This window comes from Nestor notabilis, unplaced genomic scaffold, assembly GCF_000696875.1.
Source record: "Nestor notabilis isolate BGI_N333 unplaced genomic scaffold, ASM69687v1 scaffold5156, whole genome shotgun sequence".
In the NCBI taxonomy this organism is placed as follows: domain Eukaryota; kingdom Metazoa; phylum Chordata; class Aves; order Psittaciformes; family Psittacidae; genus Nestor; species Nestor notabilis.
In genome coordinates this window covers 17,591-26,385 of record NW_009934119.1, presented here as the reverse complement: position 1 = coordinate 26,385, position 8,795 = coordinate 17,591, and positions in this window count along the sequence as shown.

Sequence of the window (8,795 nt, the reverse complement as noted above, 5' to 3'; positions counted from 1 at the left end):
TATCTACTAGTTCTGTGAAATTGAATCCGTGGGTTACAGCACCAATTTCCAGGTTGTATTTTTAACATATGAAAGTTTCCTTTATGAAATTGCATGGTTTGTAATGTTTGTATGTGTTGTTTGGAGATTATTCTAGAGTCGTGTTCTATGCTTTTTCAAACATATGGTAGGGGCTGTTTTCTTCCCATACATGCATACTTCCCAAGCAATTTCTTGTCTTACAGCATGGTGGAAAAGGGTTGTAACTTTGAGATACCCATCTCCTTGTGAAGCCTTTTTGCATAGTGCAATAAACGTTTTAAGTCAAGCAGGACTGGTCTTGGTAACTCGAGGTCCAGCCCTAACTTGTTGGCTGCAGTAAAGCAGCTTTATCAGTCACTGCTGCTGGGTCCTAAACTGTCAGGAGAGGGCGCAGCCTTCCTAGAAGTGTCAAACGGAAAAAGGAATCGCGGTGTGTTAGGATGACTCAGAAAGGCTCTGCCAAAACCCGTGGTCTGGAGGCTCGGACACTCTTCCTGGATTGGGAATTGAGGATGGCAGGAAGAACTTGTTATGGTCTACATCCATGTCCTTCATAAAACTTAGTCATTCATAATTCTCAAGAAAATTGAGTACAGGGAAACAATTTAGCTTTTTATTTCTCATTTTAGAGTTTACAACGTGGTTCCTGAATGTAACTTTTGGTGATGCTATACCATATATGGTGTAGTGTAATGCAGAATATCTTCTGAAAGATGTTGGGCTGCTAGCAGTGGATAGTGCACTTTCTTTTTTCCTTTTTTTTTTCTTCTTTTAATTTCAAAAATATGTACAGTACATGGCTCCTGGCAGTGGAAGCTTTTTGTGGCTTCCCAGCTCAGTGTATGGGGAAGAAACTTGTTCTAATCAGAGAGCAGATAAATCTTCAAACTTCAGTTAGTTTCCTTCCCTCTCTACTGTGTCTGGCAATGCTGCTGATCAGAAACTAGATAGTAGCTTTCCTGAAAAATTAGTATACTTTATTTTTATTTGAATTCACAATCGAATCAGACATTTGAAGATCTGAAGTTATCCATAGAATGAATTTAAAATGGTCTTTAGACCTACCAGATCATTTCACTAATGCCAAGGGCAATAATTTCTGCTAATGCAGGGCAACGCCAACTAATTCAAATATTTCTGTGGAATATATAAAAACCCCAAGCAAATTGAAAACGGGAAATCAAACCATTGCATTTTATCTTCACAGAATGTTTTTGCTTTTTCTCATCCTGACATGAAACTGCATTGGCACATTTCTCTGCAATGTTTTTAATACAATCAAACTGCACTTAGACTATTATAGCTGAAATACCCCCTACTACTGTATTGTCAAGCAGAAGGAGCTTGTCTGACTGAATTTGCCAATCAGGCTTTACATTAAATTTGTTTGTGGCTGTGGCTTCGTAGGGTGGGCATTATGAGAGCAGCTGAATGAATAATACGTGCTTTCTGCTGCCTTCTAAATGGGCAACAGTTAGTAAAAGAAAAATTCTGTCGTTACTGTTAGCTAAGTTAAAGCTGCAGCTGAGCAGAGAATGAAGTGTTACTAAAGCCAGACTGCCTGGCTCTTCCACAGGGCACTGCAGAGCTCTTGTCTGTGTTAGAGTTGGGGGAGCCAGGAGTGTGTTTTGGCCCCAGGGCATCCCCAACCACATTAGGGACCCCATCTGGGTCTGTAAGCTGGCTGTGCAGCAGATAACCTGAGGGTCCACCTTCCCTGTGGTTCTAGCAGTCTGTGAATTAATTCCTGCTCCATGTGGTCTTCAGGTGTCTCTCTGCTGACAGTGAAAGGAGTTTGCTGAGCATGGCCTTCCCATGCTAGGTGTTACCCATTATGACAACACTTATGTGGTAGTCTCTCTTTCCTCCCAGGGCTGTAGTACCCCTTGGATCTTTCCAGAGGCACTGAGATACTCTTCTAAACATCTCAAATGCCCATGTCTTCTGCGTCACTGCTACTTCCTTTAACATTAACCTCTGGGCATGCAGAATGACCAGGTACTGGTTTCTCTTGTTTTGGGGATCCAACAAAAGTGTCTTAACTTTTCCCACCTCTTCAAGGCAGGGACTGTCTCCATCTCTTCTTGTTGCAATGGCATAAAACATCAAACATTGTAATGTGTGTTTTAGATGGAACATACAAATCTTCTGTTTGGAGTGCAATTTTATTACTTCTTACAAGTGTCCCTAGTTATATTTACTAGAGCCATAGTATGAAAGAAGGCATTGCTACATAGCCCATTCTCTTTTGATTTACAAGCCTTTCAAAATCCCAGAATTGTCCTTAAACAATCCTGTGTTAACTACAAAGCAGTTACAGAGAACAGATGAAATGGCAGTTATTTTAGGTGGGTCTTAGAAATTTTCTACATCTGAAGGGCATGTAGGTATTTTGATTTTTGGCTCAGGCTTATTTGGGCAAGGGCAGAGCTGCTGACATTTATCAGTGTTTGTTGGGAGGGAGTTTTGATTACTTTTCATTGGTTGGCTTGGTGTTTTGTTTGTTTTCTTCTGAGGAACTCTTTTCTGAGTCTTGACTGTGTTGACAGGTTGTTATAGGTTGTCGTGGTTGTTACAGGTTGTCACTGAAGCCAGGACACAGGTGATTTTGAGCATCTAATGAGTATGTAGACTCACATTCTTGACATATGAGGGCTACCAAGTGGATTAACCATCTTAGGAATGTCAAAACAGCCCCATTTTACCACTGTGGTCTAGACCATATCCTCAGAGTAGCAGAAGCTAATGACTTCAGTGTAGCAATATTACATGTACACCTGGCTTCAACATATTTTTGTGTAACTCACCAGCAGCGTGCACAAAGTGTATTTTAGTGTATGTACATTTGAATAACAGCAAGGCTTGCCAGCAGAGGCAATAGACAAACCAATGCAGCTGGCAGAAACTGGCAGGTTGTTGGCAGTGCTGGTGTGTTCAGGTGTGAAGGAGATGTAACAAACTTTAAGATGAGCGCAGACTGAAAACAATTGACTTCAACCCTAATTTAAGTGTGTTACTCAGTTAAGCTAAGAGGAGAAAACAGCTGACGAGTGTAACAGGTCAGCAAGCTATGGACAGCCCAGATGATGTACAGGCAACATGTACTATTTTCTCACAGGGCTGTCACTGTTTCATTCTCCTAGAAGATGGTATTGTGTGAGTACCTCACTGTCAGCAGGATAGCAAGATTTTTGGCTCTCTCAGTAGCAGAGCTTTCCAGGGTGCCTAGTTGTTTATTTTTTTTTCAATACAGGCTCTGAATGCAGAAAGCCAATAAGAAAGTAAATCAATATGATTCATTTAAAGGCAGTCCCTTACCTTTAAGAGGTATGGCTTGTGAGTTTTTTACGTTTATGATGAAAAGTGGTAACAGTAGTTGAGGACCATTATTCTGTGTTAATGATCCAACTTATTTACTGGCCAAAGTTGAGCTGATTTCCATAGCTGCTTTCCTTCCTTGTGCGTCAGCTCCTTTCTGTGATGACAGGAGTCAAGAGCCCCCGAACACCCTTGTAAATCAGCTGGTAGGAAATACTGAGCTACAAACTAACAACTCTGTGTATGTGACTGGCACTATTACAGCAGTTTCTTGCATACTGAGCTGTTCAGGGTAATAACATATACACCTGTAATTTCTACTAACATCTACTTCAAGGCTTTTTCATTTTTAAGGCATTTCAGAGGTGGTTGTTTGGGGTTTTTTTTAAAATGTTGAGGAGCATTGAAACTTACCTCCACAGCTTCTTTCTTTCTTTCTTTTTTTTTTTTTTTTTTTTTTGAGACAGATATATATATATAAGGTGGCCTGCAATATCCTCTTGTAATTGAACAAGTTCAGTTTGCATCTGTGTGTCAATGCAGTCAGTGAAGTTCAGGTGCTTTAGATAAGTTTTCCTCACGAACCAGTGTTGTGTGGCTGGCAGTGAGGCATTAAACAAATATTATTTAAGATTTTTTTTTCTTGAAGATCATGCTCTTGTCTCTTTACGGTGAGTGGCAAAATGTCCATTAAATGCATGTGGAAGTCGGATTCAGATCCAGGTTTTAAAATGGAAATGGCTGAGGTTTTTCGGGGTTAATGACAACTTCTGTCTCAAAAGCAACTGCCATGCAAAAAAATTTGTTCCTTTTGCACATATTTGTCAAAATCCTTCTCATTGTCTTTCAGACTTGTATCTGATGCCTGTTTTCAGTACCACATATGCCAATTCTATCCTCAATCATGTTGTTCTGCAGTGGGTTTGCTTTCTTGATCTATGTTCATTGAGATGCAAAGCATCTGGGATGTAGGCATATAACAAGGGTAGATCTCAGAAAAACAGGGTTGATTTCTAGAAAGGACTTACATGAGAAATATGTGAGATTGCCGTATATGGTCCTAAACTACCTATCAGGGTTGTTGTCATAGGTAAATGATAAACACCAGGATGGAATGTAGAGAGAAAATACCATGCTCCAAATAGCACAATGTTTCTGAATACTGACAGAAATACCGTCTGCTTCAGCTGGCCTGGAGTCCTGCATGCAATGGCCTTCAGCTGCACCAGCAGTCAGAATGAGATCCTCAGACAGAGGGGTCTCTTGGTCTCTGTGGGGTCCCCTGCTGTTGTCTCACAAGCAGAAAGAAGCAAGAGTGAACCCCTGACATTTGTACCAAGAACAGACAGAATGTTGGAAGGAACAGGTTGAAGGGAGTGTGGAGAACTGGTCACAGAGGGAAACAGCAGGAAGACAAAGGCAAGCACAAAGGTAGTGAGGTGGATGAGGAGATGAGCGGTCCAGCCTCTACCCTTTCAATATCCAGTATCATCAGGGATCTCTTGAGAGCAGCTGAAGCAGTTCTGTTGCCACAAGAGCTAGGGAAGATGACATTAGGTAAATACAGGTGCCTGAGCAATCTGTTCAAATTCAGCAGGCTCTGAGTAGGAACGCTCTCTCTAAATCATGGCTAGCTGGGTTTCAGTGCTGGAAAAGGGTGCTGTGTCTGAGCCACCTTCCTGATTCTAGTAAGCAAATATGACCCCAGCAGGCTTATGGTGTGGCATTGATGTGTTCTGAAGGAGCCCTTGGTAGGGAACACTTCCTCTCACCCTTTCCTACATCTCTGCACCAACCGTACAGCCAAAGTGCAGCCAGTGTCATTTCAAGGGAGCAGTGAGCTGCAGCCACCCCATCTCTAACCCAAACCTATCAGTTTATAGTGTTTAGTTCTTGTTGCAAGGAGCCTTGATTCCCACCATAGCTGAGAGCTATTTTTGTAGCACCAGTTTGGACTCTGTACCGTCATCTGGCCTAAGAGGGATGTGAGATAAATCTAGATGTTGGATTGTCATACTCCCATTCTTCCACATATGCAGTGTGTGTTGGAAACATGGCTCCAAACAGCACCAAAAGCACCAAGGCCTGTCTTCCCAGCACGAACTTATTGCCAGATGTTTCAAAGGAGCATCTTTGTCTCAATTTCCCTGCATTTATGGAATTGTTTATATTGTGGTCTTTTCTGTCTGCTTGTCAGATGTAAGTCAGCAGTTCAGCAAATTTAAATGAGGGACTGGTGGTGACTTAGAGTTGGTTTGCATTGAAATGGCATTGGGCCAATTGCCCAGTTGTGGAATGTTATATGAGCAGAGAAGATATAATTATTCCCAAATTTGGCCACAATCCATATTTTATCCATATTTATCCATATTTTGCTGCAAAGGGGCTTGTCTCCTTCAGCAAGAAATCCCCTGGGCAGAGAGCATATCCTCAGTAACTCACTGTCTACACCATACTGGGTGGAGTTTCCAACAAATTCTCATCTGTGGAGGAGACAAGATGCATGACCCTTGATAGAGATGCAGCTATCTCCCAAAATCAGACCTCTGTCTCCCTGGCAGCATGTTTCACTTAGGAAATGCTGCAGCTTATAGATCATTCACAGTTCTTTGAGCAGCAACGCATTCTTGATACACAACCTGTTGACAATATCCTGGATTTTTCGAGGAGCAAAGACTCCTGTGCATACCATCATGTAGAGCAGGAGAGAGTTCTGGGAGCACTGGAGAGATCTCTCACCAGTCAGGTGCTTGTTCTTCTTACTCAAAGAAATGGTGGGATGTGAACCAGCTTTCATTCAAAAATAACATAAGCATTTTAGCACACGACTGCCCCACTCCCTACACCCCCACCCCACTCCCCACATGTCCTTGTGCCTTCTGGGATTATTTGGTCTGAATTGTGCTGATGGAACTCGATTGTTATCAGATGGCCCTTTGCAGAGCAGCTTCAGGCATGAGGAAGATGTAGACTGAACCTGCTTGGGTGGCTGTGGCACACTGACCTGTTCTTTTGCTACTAGCCAGTCAGGGATGGTTGGTGCATCTACTTGGTGGCTGCTGAGCTGTAAGTCTTCTCATCTTTTTTCCCATATAAATGTCTTCAGATGCAATTTGACAGCAGGTTACACTGAGAAGATTTTTCCACTCTGTAGTTCTACACCATCAAGACATGCTTAAATTATCCTACAGGCTGTGCCTTCAGAGAGGCCTGTGTTACTTACACATCTCTGGTTTTGGCTGACGATTTCTATGCCAATACTAGCTAGGCCACTTCTCTGGAGAGTCCCCCTTTCCCATCTGACAGAGATACAGGCAGACAGAGCTGCAGTTCTGTGCTACCTAAAAAAACACGAGGTGATAACACCCTCCAAAGCGTGACAGGGAGTCACTGTGTACTCTGGTTTGCCTTGGGGCTGGTTTGCTTTATAGAGCTGGACCAGTTTCTTCTGAGTCAGATTCTGTTATATGCAAGCTACTGCAGTGCCTTTAATTCAATTTAAGAGTGGATGAAATAGGTTCCTTCCCCCTTCACAGTTGTTATTACCTTGTTATTACTCTGTTTGTTAATGTGTACCCTGGTAGCACCACACATCTACAAGCATGCCCCAGGGCCTGGTGCAGTTAAGTGTCCATGGTGTGTTTTTTCTCTCTTGATTGTGCAGAAGCAGTCATCACTGCATTATAAACTTATCTCTATAGCTTCTCAAGACTCATTCTTGCCTGTGGGAAAGCTTCATGTGTGAAAAGTGTCAGGCCTGGCTTTCTGTGGGACCGTTACACCCCTGAGCTAAAAGACGACAGTTTCTGCACTGGTACTGATACGAGGGGGCAGGTAGCAATAGATCAGAGCTGTGTTGGACCCCAGTCTAATGCTGGCCCTAGGTAAGGCTTTCAGAGTTTCCTTTTTTTTTTTTTTTTTTTTTTGTTTTAGAAAATATGATGGTGAATGAGTGAGTCCCATGAAGAACAGAAAATCTCTGCAGTTGTGGCAGCTAGTTCTAGTTTGTGGGAAATACACAACATTTTTGTGAGCTTTCGAGTTTTATTCCCGTGATTCTTTTTGGCTGAGCTAACATTTTGACATTGAATTCAGCCATTTCACCTCCCAGTAAGCAAACATCACCACAGGCCCTTCTCTGGTGCTGTTTGTGTTTCCCATTGCACTGGTATCGCCCAGCTATGAAAAACCAGGATCACTGTTTTAACAAGGCAGTGGCTGTTAGAAACGAGCGGTCTCCCAAGGGAGCATAGGTGGTAAGTTGCTCTATTGGTAGAATGCAACAAGTTGCAGTGATACCTACCTAACACGTGTATGCTTTGGACTTACGGGCATTAAAAACATTTTGGAAGTCAGGAATAAATCTGTGTGTGAGTGTCTGTACATATTTATGCTTTTCTTGCAAAGAACAAAAAAGAAAGCGATGCCTGCTTTCTTTGGTGATTAATATTGTTTGTGTGCATGATTACTGTTTTCTGAGGCTTTTGTATGTGGTCTTTTACTGTTAATGGGCTGCTCCTGTGTAAAAGTCCTTTGGAGGATACTCCAAAGGAGCCAGCTGCAATTAAAACCCAGAAGACTGTGTCCCAGTCCTCTGACATCTCCTCCTTTGACTTGTGTTATCTTTAAATTACATCCTTAGTGCTGTCACTGTCAGAGTTAGGATCACCCTTGCTTAGGTAATTGCTCATGAAAGGTTTAGTATGGCCCTAACCTAGCTAGGAATCTGAGGCTTTTTGTCTCATTTCTTTGGGGTGTATTAAAGTGGTTTATCCTGATATATTATCTTGGCAATAAAAAATGCCTGTAAATGTTTTGTATCTCTGAAGCCTTTGAGTTTAACAAAATAGGTGTACATATCATTGTCTTTCTGCTTCTGCAGTCCATCAGCATCTTTATCCCCAAATCTTTGCTCAGTCTTTGGTTGGACAAAGTAGACAAGGAATTTGAAGTGAGTTTAGCTGAGACTGCATATAAAATAATATTGTCTTAGAAAATGAAAAGCCTGTGTCCTGCATCTGCTGAGCAAGGGGTTTCATGCCCATGTTTTTTTCCTGTGTGCTGGCAGATTCACAGAAGCTAACTGCTTCTAAATAAGCAGCTGGAGGGCTGTTGTCTCTGTGCAGGGCCATGGGCCTGTTCCCTTTCTGTTTTCAGGCATTCTGCCCATTCCCCCTCCTTTGTAAAGGCCTTATGGGAATGAGCACACATATATCATAGCGTTGGTGCTAGCTGAGGCTGAGCTCAACAAATTGCTTCTATCCCATTCGCCCAGAGGTAGTCACTTGATAATGAATACCTGCTATTTATACCTTTTGGTAAGGTGCTCTGAATCACTGTCAGGCTGACTGGGTCTTTGTGTGGCCAGCAATCATTTACCCATCTCTGGCATTCAGCCATTTTAGTGTGATAAAATGTAAGCTATGCACAAAACTGACAATCCAAACCAGCTCAGG